The sequence below is a fragment of the Girardinichthys multiradiatus genome, chromosome 10 (assembly GCF_021462225.1).
Source record: "Girardinichthys multiradiatus isolate DD_20200921_A chromosome 10, DD_fGirMul_XY1, whole genome shotgun sequence".
Taxonomy (NCBI): domain Eukaryota; kingdom Metazoa; phylum Chordata; class Actinopteri; order Cyprinodontiformes; family Goodeidae; genus Girardinichthys; species Girardinichthys multiradiatus.
In genome coordinates this window covers 18,661,333-18,680,300 of record NC_061803.1, presented here as the reverse complement: position 1 = coordinate 18,680,300, position 18,968 = coordinate 18,661,333, and the positions used below count along the sequence as shown (strand labels likewise).

The following is an 18,968-nucleotide window of genomic DNA, read 5'->3' as shown; positions in this document are numbered from 1 at the left end:
GTTACAGAGATGATTCTCTGGTTAAAATCCACATGGTGATATCCACCTTTAACAAAATGTAGTTAAAAGAAACAATATCTCTTGGCTTTTTCATACCCATCTGCACTCTGCTGGCAGCAGCTCCTCCTGCAGCAGATGATTCAGAAATATGTCTCACATTTCAAAGTTAGTCTTTCCTCCACCTTCCCCTAAAATAAGCCCACCTTCCTTCAAACTTCATCACACCGATCCATCTGCATTCGTCATCACTGCTACGTCTACTTTGTGCTTACATGCTGAGGCAGCTTGTGAGGAGAGAATGGGTAATGTCTGAAACAGTACACACTAGAGGGGGCTCTTGTGTGTGTGTGTTTGTGTGGTGATGTAAAATCCAGGCATTTTTTCTTGGTTTACTTTTTCCTGGATAATAAGTTTCGGCTAATACAATTTGTTGTTCCAACAGAAAGGAAGAGAAAAGAAGCTATCATGAACAGCCACAGTACACTGAAGTAAGTGATTGGAACATGGACACATTTAAAGGCAAAGTAAAATGGAAACACTCAAAGGATTCCTTTCATTTCAGTTAACCCACTGTATTTACTCTTCTCCTAACACCTTTCTCTTGGTTTGCCGAGTGCTTCACAGTTTGTTGAGAGATGTTCAGGGCTTGATCTCTACACACACCAAGTGTTTGCTGTCCCACTTAGCACAGATGTAAAAGAGGTTTGGCAAGAAAGTAACACACTCAACTCCTTCAGTGACTGCAGCGGCTTTTAATATTTGTCATGTCCCATTCCTCTTTGCAAAACAGCTCAAGCCTTGTTGTCAGATAGGATGAGTGTTGGTAAACATAAACACTCAAGTCATGCCACAGATTCTCAATTGGATTTTAATCTGGACTTTGACTGGGCCAATCTAACCGATTAATATGATTGGATCATTTCATTGTAGCTCTGGCTGTATTTTTAAAGTTGTTGTCTTGCTGGAAGGTAAACATCTGCCCCAGTCTTTTGGAGCCTCTAACAGCTTTCCATTGAGGATTGCCCCGTGTGTAGCTCCATCCAGCTTCTCATCAGCACTGAACAGCTTCCTTGACCTTGAGGAAAAAAAGCATCCCCACAGCATGATGCTCCATCCACCATGTTTCACTATGGGGATGTTGTGTTCAGGTGGATCTCAACTGTTAATTTTCTGCCCCATTGTGAAAGTAGACCAAAATCTTCTTTCACATGTTTACTGTCTCCCTTATGTAGATTGTTGTAAACAGTAAAAAATATTTCTTATCCGTTTCCTTCAACAATGGCTTTCTTCTTGACACTGTCCCATAAAGGCCATATTTGTGAAGTGCATATGTAATAGTTGTCCCGAAAACAGATTCTCTCACCAAAGGTGTGAATCTCTGCAGCTGCTACAGAGTTATCACGGGTCTCTTGATTTTTTTCTCTGATTAATGCTCTCCTCGGCCTGCCTGTCAGTTGTAGTCTTGGTAAGTTTGCAGTTGTACCATGCTGAAACCTTTTGTGAATGACTAAACGGTACTTTAGGAAATGTTCAGATCTTGGGACCTTGTTGTAAATAATATACCAACTTCTTCTCTACAACTTTATTTGTGTCCTGCAGACTGCATTTCTTGATCTTCATCTTTTTCACTAATGTTCTCTTTAACACATATGAATGCTTCACAGAACAGCTTTATGCTGAGATTAGGTGGAATCTGAAAGACATTGGTTGCACTGGATTTTATTTATGGGTATCAGAGTAAAAGGGGCTGAAAACGAATGGGGAACACACTTTTCACATTTTTCTTTGTAAAACGTTTTTGAAACCATGAATCATTTTCCTTTCATCTCACAATTGTGCACTATTTTGTGTTGGTTTATTACCTAAAATCCTACTGAAAAACACAAAGGTTGTGGTTGTGACTGGACAAAATATGAGAAGTGAAGTTATAGGTTATCCATTCCTGTTTCAAAGCATTGTATCCACCGGTCTTAACTCTGAAGTGAAGACTGAACAGCATAAAGATTCCCAGTAAGTTCTCTCTGTGTTTCCTGCAAAATTATTTTAGTTTTAGAAACATTATATACTGTCCATCATCGGATTGGTCTTCCTTTTGGACATTATGGGACATAAAAACTAAGAAAAAGGTTAGAAACTGTTCTTTCCTCTGGCTTATGATTCACCCACACTGGATGTTTGGTCCTCTGGCAGACTTTGTGATTAAGCTTCTCCAGTGAAACCACAGACAAAGACATCAGTGGGACCACAATGAGGGACTCCACCTTGTGCCTGCTGGTCTGTAGTTTCTTTCCTGTAGAGAAAGTTGCCAGTCGAAGCTAGACATTAACTTTATTGTCCTTAAACCACTCTGTAACTGTATTGGCTGTAGGCATAGAATCACTGTCCATTTGGAAGACCCATATGTGCCCAAGCTTCAACTTCTTCTCTGATGACTTAAGATGTTGCTACAATCTTTCCACATGATGTTCTTTCCCCATGATGTCGTCTATTTTGTGAAGTGCACCAGTCCATCCTGCAGAAAAAAAAAAAAAAAACAGCATAACATAATGCTTCTGACCCTGTACTTCACAGTTGGGATGGTGTTTTTAGATCTTGCAAGTGTCCCACTTTTTTCTTTGAATGTATGGCGAAACACTTCAGATATGTTTTTGTTAGACCACCGGAAACTACTTCAAAAATGAACGTGTTTCTTCCTAGAAAGAGTGTATTTGCAAACTGCAAATTGCACTTTCTTCACAGCTTCAGCCAGCATCTTCACAAGATATTTTGCTTTTGTTCTGAGGTAGATGTGAGCATTTTCTTATTACAATACCTTCATCTCTAGGATGACAGTTCGAGAATTCTCTTAATCATTACACCGACTTCTTAACTAAAGAAACTGAACCAATTTATGAAAGAAGTATGAGCAAAAAAGCACTAAAAACTGGTGATACTATTGAGGCTGTTGTTTGTTTTAAAGTGTGTGATGGTAGAATGAACATGGCTACAGGTAATCTAAAGAGGCAGCCTACCTGCTCTGGCTTGTACTGCCCTCAAGGTACTAAACGGTTGAGCAGAGATCACAAAAATCACTTTCACCCACAGACACACACACAAGCACAGGCACAGGAAGCAATAAGTAAGCCATAACCTTGCAGAACTGACTGTTGCAAGCATGCGAGGATAAACAATGATAGCAATGTGTTTGCAATATAAGGACATTTTCAGTATATAAATTAATTTAGTTGGGTAAAATAAAGAATAGTTTCAATTCAATATTTCCTGTACTTTAAAAATTGGTTAGAATTTAAGCTATTTTCTGCCATTTTTAGTCGTTAAATTTGAATAAGTTTGTCCTTCAATATGCCTGAAAATACACCAAAATAAAATATATGCAAATGTTTGCATCAGATGTGTTTCACCCATGTGTATTTTATCTAAATATGATGATTATACACAGCTCTATGTTGCCTTGTCTCCTGAAGGCCAGCTGATGTTCTTTTTAGTTGTATTACAGATATTAAGTTATGGGTGACAGAGAATATTCTTAATCTAAATCAGGACAAAACTGACTTTTTAGTTATTGGCACAGAAGTAAATTTTAGAATTGATTCTATGGTGCTTTTACTTATTTTGAAAACTAATAATGCTTTTGGTCAAACGTATTTATCAGATTTACTTTCATTCATTTCATTAAAAGTAAAACCCTTGGCGAGGCGTCATTTTCTCATGACATCCCTCACCTGTAGAACAGCCTTCTTGAGTACAGGAAGTATTGTTGTTTTAAAAGGCAAACTAAAAACAATGATTCAGTCTGACTTTTAGTTAAACTTTAATTATCTTTTTGTTTTAAATATATTTATATTTTTCTGTATTGTTCTAAACGTTTTTATTAATTCCAGTTTGTTTTCCATCATTCATTTGATTGTATTGTATTTAGCATTATTTTACATCTTGTCACACATTGGTTGGTCTTTGAATTTATAAGTGTAGTATTTGCAGTGCCCTGAAAAGGTGTGTTGTTTGCCTTAAGGATTTCTTTTATTTTTGGTTTTTGTCAGAGAAATTCAAGAACAGATGAGAAACAAAAGATTTACATTTATCAGTCTAAACAGGGATACAAACCCATTTTGAATGATTTGGGACTCCAGCAAATCAGAGTGTGATAAAAAAACAAGTTTTGACATGAACTTAAGCAGGACATTCATGCATAAAAACTGACCATTGTGGCTGAATTAAATAAATTCTGTAAAGAAGAGTGGGCCAGGATTCCTCAATGATCTAAAAGACTGATTGTCAGTTATGATCAACACTTGATGGCAGCTATTGCTGCCAAAGTTGGCCTAACCAGTTAGATTACTTTTTTTACATGGTCCAGGTTGGTTTGGATAGCTTTTTCCAATGAATAAATAAAATCACAGTTTGAAATATGCTTTTTGTTCAGTGATCTAAAAGGTTTTAGTGTGATTAAAAAAAAGGAAAAACAGAAGAAATCTCTAAGGGGGCAAATGCTGTTTCATAGCCCTGTATGTTTTTAGGTTTTCAGAGTATTAAGTATTTATACATTTAATACTTCCTGACTAACCTACACGTTTGTATTTTCCTCACTTCCTCATCGTTCACAATTGTTTTCTTTCCGAAAACTAAAGTCACACTGCATAGGGGAATGCAATGCGCCCCGAGCTGCAGTTTTAAATGATTCCAGATGCTTTAAGAAACTGAACACATGTGCTGGAACAGATTGGAAATATTTTCCTTTTTAACACATTTATCCAAACTATTCTATGCTGCTGTTTTCATTGTTTTCTCAACCCAAAATGAAAGGTGGTTGGAGAACTTTACCTGTGTTTCTTTTACATGAAACACAGGCCTACCCCAAAGCTCCAATATCAGATTACACAAAAATAGAACAAAACGTTTTGGAAAAAAGGAAAAAACGCACACTCTAGTCAGAAGCGGGAGTGGTCTCTCAGAGCTGTAATCTTTTCTTAAACTTTACTGCTGCGAACGCAACAGTACAAGCTGCTGAATGTGACACAAGCAAAGACTGCCCTTTTTCGCCCTGCAAACACAGACTGTATAATTTAATGGTGTAGTGTCTGTCTCCTTCCAATGGGCAAAAAAGAAAGAGACTTGTGGAGACTGGAGCTAAACGAGAAGGTGGAGTCTGGCACACATTGGGCACTCCCAACTTTGCGAACTCATGATCCCTGAGAGTGGCTGCTCGTTTTTTACAGTTCCTTGCTTCCTCTCACCAGTGAGGGATGTTAGATTGAAAATCAAGAACTTCAGCAATGCACAAAACAGGTAGAGACAGGAAGAAAATTAGAGGAAGACACACACAGGGAGCGAGATGAAAATGCGTGTGTCAGAGTGGGTAAAAAGAAGGGCAAACTAAAGACAACAAATACTTGGATCCTGGAAGACATTTTTATTTAGCTGCACCGATATTTTTGCTGAAGATGATAGCAAAAGCAGAGTGGTTTATGTAATGGGGTGTTGCAAAAGGCTCAGATCCGGAAAACTGCAAAATGAGGAATGCTCACTGAGGGGAGTTCAGGTCAGAAAGTGCACATTTTCCACAAACTTACTGAGTAAAATATAAACCACCACTACTTAAATCCCCTTTAACCAGACGTGTCATGTCAGATTTTCATCTTTAGATTATTTCTTCCAATATCCCGAAAGCTTTAGCCAAATCAGCATCTTTCAAAAGAAAAACAACTAAATGCAATATTTGTCTTTATTAACATTACCACTTGTTGCTCTGCAGGAAACACACATTTGATCTGTTTTTCTGCCACTGGGAGGTGCCAACTTGATGTTGTCTCAGTCAAATGCTTTAGTAAATTTAACCCTGTAATTATAATTATGAGTATGTATGATAGTGACACCAGAATCTGGAATATCTTTATCTTTATACCTTCCACGTCTTCTCTTGGCAGAACAATGCATCCTAACTTAGGCCATCTGTTTCAAATGAAGTTAGACTTTTGGTGCACAGCTATGATTCACACTTCTAAAAACATGTCCTTGTCCCAAATGTAAAAATCTTTCTTTGTAAGGCAGACAATAATTTCTAACAAGCCACAAACAGAATCAGCCATAAACAACATAAAATGAATGTTAGTGTGATCATGAGGAGAGTAAATGCATACTTATCCACCATTTTAATACAAGAAATTGCTCCTCCTTTCTTCATCTCTCTCCTCTTTGCACCTCAGCCAAGTATCCTCCCTTTGTGGATGTGGCAGGCCTGGGAAGTAAAGAGTTGATGCTTCATGTCAAGCAAAGAAAGCACCTCCCCTCTTACTCTTTTGCTTGCAAACGTGGACAGAAATGAAAAAAGGAGATAATTTGGGATTCTAAGACAATGATGGAATGGAGGATGAATCTTTAGATGAGCAAATTCTGACTTTTTAGGTAACTTCAACATGTTCAAATTTACCCAAAGGAGACATTTAACATTATGGCCTTTGGACTTCTTGAAGAGCTATTACCTTTAGTCTAATAGATAGTTAATGTGTCTGATCGTTCAGCTCTGGCACAGACTTTATTTTCAAAGTTTGAGATATAACATTAGCTTTCTGAGTTGGTTTACTTGCCTCTGAGGCCTTCTATAATGTGATGAGGAGTGTGAGAGGGACATCTTGCCTCTCATTCCAGAGTTCCACAGCTGAACAAAAACCAGGGAGGGACATAATACTAATCTAAATATGGGCAAACAGCTGGAGCCAATCGCAGCATCTGTATTTGTAAATCCAGGTCCAACCCACCCGAATCCACCTAACTGGGCTTATTGTAGTTAACCATGTGACGTGGACTCCACAAAAGTTATTAATTTGTTTAATCAACCCTAATCTGGATGCCTTACGACCCTTACTTTCTTCTATTTTGTAGATTCATCCATAGCATTTCCTCTAAAAGTGTTGTATGACCTTAACAATCTTAACCTTGGCAAACACCAAGTTGTCCAAGGTACACCATCCTGACAGACATTTTAAAACCTTGGTACAGCAGATCTTGGACCTTTTCAGTGTTTTTGTTATGCCATCAAAACAGCAAAAAAGAGAGAAAAATGACTGATGCATACTGTGAAATAATGGTTCTTTTTTATTTGCAGAAGTTGACATTTTCCAGTTTAAAGTTGGAAAAATTATCAGAAAGGTCCCTAGAATAAAGAGTCTTATGGAAGAAAGCTTTTCACACCAACCTGGTCCAATGTGAAAAAGAACTCCCCCCACTGATTACTATCTGACCAGTAGAATCAAGGAATCAAAATAGAACCTCATGTCTGATCAATATTCAAGAACAGGAACAAAGTCATTGACATCCATTAGTCTGGACAAGGTTATAAAGCCATTTCTAAGACTTTGGGACTCCAACGGTCCACAATGAGAGCAATTATCCGAAGCTACTCCAAGACCGATGTAGTGACTCATTCAGGAGGTCATAATTTGATGATCTGAGGCTGCTTTGCTAGTTCAGGACCCCAATGATGGAACCATGACATCTGTTCTCTCACAGAAAATCTTGAAGGAATATCAGTCATCAGTTTCTGCCCTTAAACTCAAACAGACTTGGTATATGCAGCTGGGTTATAACCTAAATGAGTTATATACAAACAGAGGGTGACCTGGAACACTACTTCTTGCTTGAGGGACTTTATAAAACCTGCAGCTCTGTCTGTGTTACCCACAAGCTTCTACCCGCTGTGTACCCATTATCAGAGGGGAGCAAGGCAGTTTTATTATGTTCTGTCTATAGGGGGCTTTAAAGCCTTGGCAGGATTCCCATATTTGCATACATAAACCTGTTGGGGCTTGTGAACAAACAAATACACGACAACATGCCCTGCAATTACTAAATTAATTATATTCAGAGCAAGCTGTCTAAAAGGATTGCACTTCTGTCCAACGCTAAGCATGTGATAAATTTAAAAATCTATTTTTATTTTTTACTTCTCTCTTATTGGGTTAAGGTGTGGAGCTCTGGAGAAATGCTTACAAAGTTCACTACAACCACTGTATTTATTGGTAAAAGAATCATAATTATACATACTTTCAGGGACTGACCAGTACACCAATGTACTTTTGTAAATCAAAGATTTAACTGCTCTTTTTTTCATCTTCTATACCACTTATTCCATAGTGTGTCACAAAGGAAGCTGGGCTATGGGCAGTCTATGGGCAGGATGCCAGTGCATCGCAGAGCAGCACGGAGAGTCGCAGGACAAATAACCATGCACACACTCATTCACACCAAAGGGCAATTTAGAGAGACCAATTAACCTAGCAGTCATGTTTTTGCACTGTGGGAGGAAGCCGCAGTACCTGGTGAGAACCCACGTATGCACGGGGAGAACATGCAAACTCCACGCAGAACAACCCGCAGCCAGGAGCCGAACCCAGCACCTTCTTGCTGCGAAGCAACGGTGCTACCAACTGCTCCACCATGCAGCTCTTAACTGTTTTTATCTTGTTGAAATCAAAACATAATTTAGGAAGTACATTAAATCTAAAGTTGAAAAGTATTTGTGTAAAAAATTGTGGATAAGTTTAATAGAGGAATTAACAATGTCCAAACACAATTCAGTTTTCACAAGGTAGGTAAATATATTTATAATTCTCTGATGTGAAAAAAAAGTTTTCAAATGAGGATTTAATTTGGGAAATAACTATCCAAATAACTTGACCATATGTTAAAAGTAAATACCCCCTGAACCTAATAACTGGCTGTGACCCCCTTGGCTGCAAAAAACATCCATAAAATGTTTACAATAACTGTCAATCTTTTATATAACTGTAGCTTCATTTTGGGGCACTCTGTTTCTGCAGAATGCATTTAATTCAGCCACAGTAGAGGGTTTTTAAGCACAAAAGGCCTGTTTAAGGTTGTGTCACAGCATCCCACTAGGATTTAAGTCCAGGCTTTGACTAGGCCACTCATAAACCTTCAGTTAGGTTTAATCATACTGCTGAATTACTCAAGTCAGTCAGTCAGTCAGTCAGTCATTTTCTACCACTTATTCCATAGTGGGTCGCGGGGGAGCTGGTGCCTATCTCCAGCAGTCTATGGGCGAGAGGCAGGGTACACCCTGGACTCAAGTCAGTTTGACCTTAATGCCAGAAACACATGGCCAGAAATTCTCCTTCACCATTTTTTGCTAGAGAGCAGAATTGATGGTTTAGTCAATCATAGCAAATCGTCCGGATCCAAAAAATGCAGAGGAGATCAATCATTTGATGCGGCTGCTCCAAAATTGCGGGTTAGGTTACCTCTAAATAACTGCTCAAACAATAGATTTATTCAAATACCTGATAAAACCTCACCTCCTTTCCTAGTCTTTGACTGAAAGTACATGACATGCTAAATTAGGTTTTAGTCCTATATTTTTGTGTCTTTTACATTTGTTTTATTGCATTTTATTTAGTGCTCTATCATTTTTAAGTGATTTCTTGATTCCACTGGTCCAGCAGTGATAAGTCTTGGTTTGGCTATTTAAATTGAACCCAATCCAAATAATGTGTTAATTCATTATTAAACAAGAGTGGCAAAAACTTTTTTTCATAGGGCCAGGTTGGTTTCGATGACTATTCCCCTTGAAATCATCATTTGGAAACTGTTTTTTTTATTTACTCAGATTATTCTTCTCTGATACATAAATCTGTTTGGTGATCTAAAAAAAGTGTGAGAAAATGCCAAAACAGAAGAAATTTGCAATGAGCCAATAATTATTTACAACACTGAAGGATGATAACAGGATGGAAAGCTTTTTCAATACAATTTTGATATTTCAGTGGAGGTATATATTGTTTTATGTGTGTAGTGTGACTCTTTTCTAGGTAAATAAATTTCTATTAATGAGCTCTTGTTTATAAACTTAATAATTACCACTAAAGAAGACCTAAATAACTGTACATCATACTCTTTTTTTGAGCATGTCAATTATGTAGATAATTGACATTATTTCATCTAGTTCTTATGTTATGTATATGAATCAATCAATCAATCAATCAATCAATCAATCAATCAATCAATCAATCAAACAATCAATCAAACAATCAATCAAACAATCTAAGCCAATTGCAGCAGTCACAGGATTCACTTTTCTGCAGCATCATCCATCTGGTTTTGTGACTTTTAGATAGGGTTAGTCGTTGAAAACATTTTACAAGGAAGTTTGTGTGTTCACAAAGGATTTGTGAAGATCTCTGTAACTGTGTTGGAACAAATCAAGAAGCTATGAGAGCGACAAAAAGTTTCAGATTATTGGAACTGTATTTCAAGAGGACTACAGAAACCAGTTAACCAAACAGTCATGTTTTTGGAATGTGGGAGGAAGCCAGAGTACCCAGAGAGAACCCACACATGCACAGTGAGAACATGCTTACTCATTGCTTGTTGCCTGTCCAGGGTTTATCTCACCTCTAAACAAATGATCGCAGGAAATAAGTACCAGCTCCCTGCATGACAAGTCAAGTTAAGCCAACTTTATTTATAAAACACTTTGAAACAGTAGGCACTGAACAAAGTGAATGAATGAAATAAATGAACAGCATCCAGTCTGTAATTTGATACCTAGTTTGCCAGACCAGGAAAAGGAGAGAGCAGTGTGGCAAGTCTGCCAATCTCTGCCCTTGGCTTGCCACCATTATGAACTTTGTCTTGTCCTAATGTGTCCCTGCTTCACTTTCTTCCTTTTTTCTTCATTCCCACTGGCTGCCTCTGACTCTTGACTCTTCCCGGCAGAGCACCAAAAATAATGAGAGACAGGAAAGACAAGTCCACAGCAGCTGAGTGTGTGGGGCCAAGAACCATGCCCATATGCCATTTCTTTTCTCCTTTCTATAACCCTCTAATTTTGAATTTATTTTAAGGATGAAAGTTTATTGAGCTCAAGACTCAATACAAAGCAAAAGGCCTGGGGCACACTGTGATGTTCATTTAGTGCCCACTCCAGTTGTTTATGACTCACACATCATATGCAGATGGTTTACTGCTTTTTCCTCTAAAGGCTAGGGTGTTCAAGAGTAATTTGGAAGTGGTTTAAAGTTGTTGAACTACAGGGGTTGGACATTGAAACTGAAACACCTGGTTTTAGACCACAATAATTCATTAGTATGGTGTAGGGCCTCCTTTTGCGGCCAGTACAGCGTCAATTCGTCTTGGGAATGACATATACAAGTCCTGCACAGTGGTCAGAGGGATTTTAAGCCATTCTTCTTGCAGGATAGTGGCCAGGTCACTACGTGATGCTGGTGGAGGAAAACGTTTCCTGACTCGCTCCTCCAAAACACCCCAAAGTGACTCAATAATATTTAGATCTGGTGACTGTGCAGGCCATGGGAGATGTTCAACTTCCCTTTCATGTTCATCAAACCAATCTTTCACCAGTCTTGCTGTGTGTATTGGTGCATTGTCATCCTGATACATGGCACCGCCTTCAGGATACAATGTTTGAACCATTGGATGCACATGGTCCTCAAGAATGGTTCGGTAGTCCTTGGCAGTGACGCGTCCATCTAGCACAAGTATTGGGCCAAGGGATTGCCATGATATGGCAGCCCAAACCATCACTGATCCACCCCCATGCTTCACTCTGGGCATGCAACAGTCTGGGTGGTACGCTTCTTTGGGGCTTCTCCACACCGTAACTCTCCCAGATGTGGGGAAAACAGTAAAGGTGGGCTCATCAGAGAACAATACATGTTTCACATTGTCCACAGCCCAAGATTTGCACCCCTTGCATCAATTAAACCGACGTTTGGCATTGGCATGAGTGACCAAAGGTTTGGCTATAGCAGCCCGGCCATGTATATTGACCCTGTGAAGCTCCCGACGGACAGTTCTGGTGGAAACAGGAGAGTTGAGGTGCACATTTAATTCTGCCGTGATTTGGGCAGCTGTGGTTTTATGTTTTTGGATACAATCCAGGCTAGCACCCGAACATCCCTTTCCGACAGCTTCCTTTTGCGTCCACAGTTAATCCTGTTGGATGTGGTTCGTCCTTCTTGGTGGTATGCTGACATTACCCTGGATACCGTGGCTCTTGATACATCACAAAGACTTGCTGTCTTGGTCACAGATGCGCCAGCAAGACGTGCACCAACAATTTGTCCTCTTTTGAACTCTGGTATGTCACCCATAATGTTGTGTGCATTTCAATATTTTGAGCAAAACTGTGCTCTTACCCTGCTAATTGAACCTTCACACTCTGCTCTTACTGGTGCAATGTGCAATCAATGAAGACTGGCTACCAGGCTGGTCCAATTTAGCCATGAAACCTCCCACACTAAAATGACAGGTGTTTCAGTTTCATTGTCCAACCCCTGTAGGTGCTCAATGCAAATATTGAAGTGGCATCAACGTCATATTAATGTTTAACTTTTAATGATTTGTTTGAACTGTTCTTTTTCCAAGGTGGAATAGCTGCACAACAACCCTAGTAATATCTTTAAAACATTTTAATTTATTGTGGAAGTTTTATAATTCACAAAGGTTTAAAATTATATATTATATTATGCCTAAATTTGCAGAAATACCACACCTTATGGTCATCACCAAAGTCGTGCTATGATCCTGGATGGATAATTGATCAATTTTCTTAACAGAAATAGAAGTATTTATTCAAATTGGTAGATTTCCTGGCACAGACTGGGCTTTTAGTCTTTTAATTGGGTAGAGATCAGGGTCACTGCAGAAGTTTAATGTTAGCCTGCTTGATCCATTCCAAAACTAGTTTTGATCATTTTCCTGCTGGAATACCCAACTGTGCTTAATGTTAATTTCAACAGTTTGTCAAATCTGTTGAAATTTCAGGTAGCCCTCCTTCGCTAATAAATTAATAAATTGCCAATAGTCTAATAATATTTTTGAGCCAAAAACAACATATTGTTTTACTGTTAACTTTAGAACTTATTGCTTTTACTGTCTAATTATGTTTTTAGTGTAATGTTATATATTATATTATAAATGTTAAAACTGCAGCTAATGATATTGTACCAAAATAAGACAATATTTCTTGGTAATAAAATAATTTTTTTGGAGTTGTTACCGGAAGGTTATGACATTATTGCCATTATTACCTTTAAAATGAAATATGTTGCAACAATATCTTCTTCCAGAGAGTTTATTGATCCAATGAGCGCTGTCAAAAAAATTATTTTCATGTTGTAAAAGAGTAACTATTAGCTGGTGTTAAGCAGGCTTACTAACAAGACTTTAATTGACTTTGGCATTGTCAAGCTAAAATACATTTCAGAACCATTCTAGCACCAGTGATGAAATTGGCCTCTCAAATTCTATCCTCCATCCTGTTGTAAAATAATGTACTCGGCTTAAAAACCAAACTGGTGCATGGAAACCGACCAGTATAAATAGTGTCTGCCAAAGACTATTTGGTCAAAACTAGAATTAAACCAAATAGTGTTGGGAGAATATATTTATATATATATTTAAAACTGCATACAGAAATTTATAAATTAGAAATTAGGAAAAAATTCACAATAAATTAAAATTTTCTCTACAGGTTTCTTTAAAGCTGTCATTGCATATTTTTTGCTGTATTTTGATTCCACACAGGATATAGTAAAAGCTTGAGACAAATATGACGATCTTGCACATGATGAATTGCTGACAGGTATGTTAATTCTTTACATTTTTATTCAAAATATAACTCTGTATAGACACAAAAAACAACCAAAACAGTAACATCAATTTTCCAGAGATAATTTTTTTCTCCTATATATGTTGTGTTTTTTGGCAAAGCCTAAAGTATAAAAACAAATTTGCAATCTCCTGAACTTCCAAATGTCTGTTATAGCACATATGATAAGCAACAAACACACTTCTCCTTTCTATTTCCTTTGTAACCAACATCTGAAAGCTGTTAGCCACTTTCAGGGTGACACAGGAGGAAAGCATCAATCCTAACTCCTCCTCCAGCAGCAGCAGCAGCAGTTAGGGTTTCTTAACATATGGCTGGCACAAGGATAACTTCTCTTGCTTGAAACCTCTTCTGCTGAATCCTTAGTAATGGAATGGAAAGATTGTAAATAGTTTGCGCTGATGCAAAACTGAGTTTCAGTTATCACAATACAGTTGGGAAGAGGTTAATTTCTTGTCAAACTGGTTGTGTTTGAATTCATGGTCCATTCTATTACATAAATATCATTTGATCATGGGGAAGTGTGTTCTCGGGTCAGTGTGCAACATAGGTTTTCCTTCACCTGCAGGGTTTTACATATTGGCTAAAAAATACATTTAATTTAGGTTTCAACTGACCAGGCCACCTTTCCCATGTTTGGTGTACCCACTACAATAGTTTTAGTTACCTCCAAATAGGACATCTTGTCGCTTTATTCTTGAAACTCATCAGCAAGAACCAGATGCTGCTGCCCGATTCTCCTATATGAGTTGTGGATCTCTGCAGCTCCCCCAGAGTTACAATTGCCCTCTTGCCTGCTTCTCTGATCAATGGTCTGGCCTGTCAGTTTAGGTGGACAGTCATGTTTTGGTAGGTTTGCAGTTGTGTCAAACAATTTCCATTTAGAGATGATCAGTTGAACCGTGCTGTGACATGTTCACAGATTGGGATATTGTTTTATAACATAATTCTGCTTTAAACTTCTCCATAACACGCATGTGGACTATTTGGTAACTGGCGTCTTAAGGCAATCAATAGCACTGGATTTTATTGAGGGATTTCAGAGTAAAGGGGTTGAATACAAGTGCATGCCGCAATTTTCAGTCTTAATTTGTAAAATAAAAAAAGAAAGACCATAGATGTACTCCTTTGTGTTGGTCTATCACAGGATATCCCAATACATCATACATACCCCATGCATTGAAGTTTGTGTTTATACAGTGACAAAATGTGAAGAAGTTCAAGCACTGTGGATGCTTTTGTAAGGCACTCTGGATTCATGCTTTCATCTCCTTGACATTTTAATATGAAGTTTCTTTATTAGTGTGGTGCACTGATGACATACTTTAATTTAAGCACAAATAACCAGCAGGTTGTTGAGTAAAACATCTTCCAAAATGGAAGAGGAATTGAAAGAAGTGAAAACTGGCATCAGTAGATGTAATCAGTTCTTTAACAGCAGCAACATTCTAAGAGCCTTTGTTGAAGAAATAAATCAGGCTTGAAGATAGCAAAAACCTTTATAAACCCAACATCATGACTACAGCTTTTAATACATGGCAGCATGAATGTATATAAATCTGCTAGCCATGGTTTCTCCAGTCCTAGACCAGTTCTTTTACAGTGAATCTGGCAAGGAATAAGATTGCATTTAAACGTGGCAACTTTACATGCATGCAGTCCACGAAAAGAGGAGGTGAAAATAAGGGAGGAATGAATAAGGTGGGAGAAGGAAGCAGCCTCTGCTAAACAGTGGGTTAAGTGAAGTAATTTTTACCCGTGCTGGATGTTAGGGGAGGGAGAACAGACGAGAGACCGCACTGCATTCTTTTCTATTGAGGTCACTTTTTTTCTTCTTCTCATCCCCTCTTAGGTACTCTAAAAAAGTCCAGGCTGGACTAAAAGCTCAGTTTCAGAAGACCAAAACCTCGACTGCACATGACCAGAAACGACACAACCTACTGGTGCTTCCTCTACAAGAAAGTGTGTGATAATTAAAAGACAGACTTAGAGTGTGACTGAAGGATCAGATTCAATACAAAATGGATGTAAAACCACAAAAAATGTTGAGGAATATTTCCTTATGCTCTGCAACAAATAAGTATCACAAAGATATGATATAAATAAGGGGAACATATTGGCTGAGGTCACCACTGACCACTCTCTGCACCAGTCATAATACCATGCAACATAATAACAGGTGAGATTAAAATAATTGTTAATGATATGTTATCAGTTTAGGAGAAATGGGAAATAATGATTTTCTTTGTACATAAAAATAGAAGAGTGTCTCCTTATCTCTTTACACTATTCCTGTGGTTTCCTAAGCTTTCCGTGAGGGAGTCCTACCATGTAAAATCAAAATGTACCATCTTTTAGTTCAGATTTGAAGAAACCACAACAAAATATCTGTGAATTGACAAGTGAGCCAATGACCTGAAAAAGACCATGATTACAATTCACCGAAGCTACAACAAATATAGGATTAGGAGTGTGTATTTGCTCATACATTTTGAGATTTTAAATTTTTATTTATATTTGTTATTTTTCCAGCTCTGTAGAGGACTGGTGACTGCTCCAGGGTGCATCCTGCCTCATACCCAATGACTGCTGGAGATAGGCGACCTGCAACAAGAAGGGGGAACAGACAATGGATGGATGGATGTTATTTTTCCAGAGTAGACTTCAATGGATTTTAAAAACTAATCATTTTATATTATATTTAATGATTTTATATTTTCTATCATCCCAACATAATCAAAATTACATAAACAGAACAAAAACAGACAAAAATATGTACACATAATCAAAATTACACATATATAATAATATATACATGCACCCCATTAATATTTTTTAACTGTCATTTATTGAGCTGAACAATGCCAACAAGCTTGCGGCATTATTCTTGATATGTGACAACTCTTTTTTTCTGAGGAATTTATAATTTTTTTGATGTTCATTTAAATTTGTCTGTTGTTGACAAGGATTAGTTTTTATGCATATTCTAAACATTTTCAATCGCATTTGTGATCTTTGTAAATGCAACATTGCATGCAAAATAATCTGAGAAGTATCCCAAATGATTTGGAGGAGACATCTTGTTTCATGGGGCTTCATGCTCTACGAAAAAAAACGTGCTGCCATTGTACATTAGTTTATTTACTCTTAACACATTTCACAATGCAATGCAAACCTGGCTATGTAAAGGCTTTTGAATCAAGCTCGCAGCATACACCTAGTAGCTGTGTTTACTCACGCTCACATCATAATTGAACTGCTGAGTTTGTTTGGAACTGTACTGGAACCATTTGGAGGAGAGGGTCTCTGTAGGTGCTGTTTTGGTCCCCATCCTAGTGCATTCAGGAGAGACAAGGGGGTAAGTGTCAGAGCCTTAAGGAACAAAAAACACAAGATAATAGCCTGATTACTATTCGTGAACAATCTCCTGTCTGCCTCAGAGGACCAGCTCCTGTTTAAGCTCCTTCTAATGAACCTTGATGACCTGAGGATGACCTGCTATATTTTCCTTTTGTGTATGAAAGCATAAAATGGACATAATTTTATTATTTTTGGCTTGCATTGCTACTAGCCGCCAGCATTATAACAATTAACAGATTCCACTGGTTTATTCAGCTCAGATGTAACATCATTCCAGGTTTCGAACTCTGACTTCCCAGACAATTGAAACACAATGTTAAACTAATTTTACTTTGGACAGCAACAGTAGTGTTCCTCTTGAACCTGAGTGGTTCCTAGGTTATCCATGAACGTCCAATTTCCTTTCATCTCAGGTTGACAGTTGTTGTCTTATTCCATACATGGCAATGTGATAAAACATCTGAATACCTTGCAGATGTACTTAGAAATATTATAGTAAAATAATGTGCCACTATGGTTTAGTTTTCCATTGCTTTGTTGTCATTTAATGTTTGCAATATAAAATGTGCAACTAGCAGCAGTTACAGAATGTTGACCACAAATTAAATATTGCTTGTAAACGCCAAAATAATAATGAAGCAAAATTGCTGGCAGTCACAAAACCAAATAGATCAAACTTTTTAATCAAAGTTTGCTATGATAAGTGAAAGGTATTTGTTATTATAAATGACTTGTTTAAAAGGATGTTAAACTTTCTGCAAATCTATCTCTAGATCATAATTGTTACAGATTCATAAATTTACCAGAAAATGAAACTATCACAATTTTCTGGTCAAATGATAAAAAAAAAAAAAAGTTTTAACATACATCTGAGGAAAATCCCTCTGCAGTTAATGCAAGAAACTATTGAACTGAGTTTCATCTTACTGGAACCTCATTTAGCTAAGAATATCCCACATAAGTAATCAGGTGCACAGTTTTTTAATATGGAGCATATGGGCAGTTGCCCAGGGCAGCATCAGAAAGAGGTAACGTGCAGCACCAGATAAAAATATAACTAATCTGCCAGTCTCACCTTGAGCAAGGTGCAAATTGCTTTTTTGCATGAGCAGTTAATGTGGACTTACCTGTATATGTGCGAGGCTGAAATGCCTTTTTATCTAACTCCAGAATTTACATGATTCTAGTCAGAAACAAAATGTTAAAGTGATTAACTATGTTCTACTTTATCTTATTGTCCATAAATGATAGACATTGTAATATTGTTTGTTGAGGCGGTTTGTGTTTGCTATGTGTTTTTCTGCAGATCAGACGCTAAAAACCTTAGGACTAATGATCTCACTTTCTCAAAAGCAGAAATAACGTTGAACAGGCACCAGTAAAATGTAAAATGAAAAAAACATATATATTTAGCTATAATATTTAAATCATGTAAAAAAAAAAAAAAACATCTGGAAAGCATGCTCAGTGTAAGAAACAACGTTGTTCAATCTGTCTCTGAGCTCTTAGATAAATGACATTGGAGAAACTTAAATACAGATGAGGACAAATTAAAAAAGTCTGATGTGACTGTTTGGACTTATTTTGTTGGGGTGCTATGTAAGCACCGGGTGCCAGGGTTGCCTTTATGGGCTGCTGGGTCCTTGTACAACCAAAGCAAGAGCTGTGTTTACTTTCTCTGAGCCCAAGACTAGGATGCGGGTCAAAATAAAAAGTTAAATCCTCCAAGTCTGACACCATGGTTCTGAATTTGAAAAAAAGGGAACCCTAAGAACCCTAACTATAACACCCAAAGAGAGGTGGCCTGACTCTGTGTCTACCTGTGACACCTTTCTGGAGAAGGGCATCGTCCGAGCTTCTGCTGGCAACAACTTAATGCTCACCCTCTACAGATGATCCACATAGCCCTGTCTTTTAGTGTTTAACCCTTTCTCTCTCCCAGACATGGCAATTGACTGAG

General features: G+C 37.7%; 1 long non-coding RNA gene across 1 annotated transcript; it reads left to right on the top strand.

Moving 5' to 3' along the window:
* Positions 1-240: 240 nt before the first annotated feature.
* On the top strand, positions 241-18,733 carry LOC124875501. The gene is made up of 4 exons (XR_007040041.1): positions 241-302; positions 443-488; positions 15,501-15,827; positions 16,181-18,733. It is a non-coding gene; the product is annotated as an uncharacterized LOC124875501 (long non-coding RNA).
* The last annotated feature ends 235 nt before the right edge of the window (positions 18,734-18,968 follow it).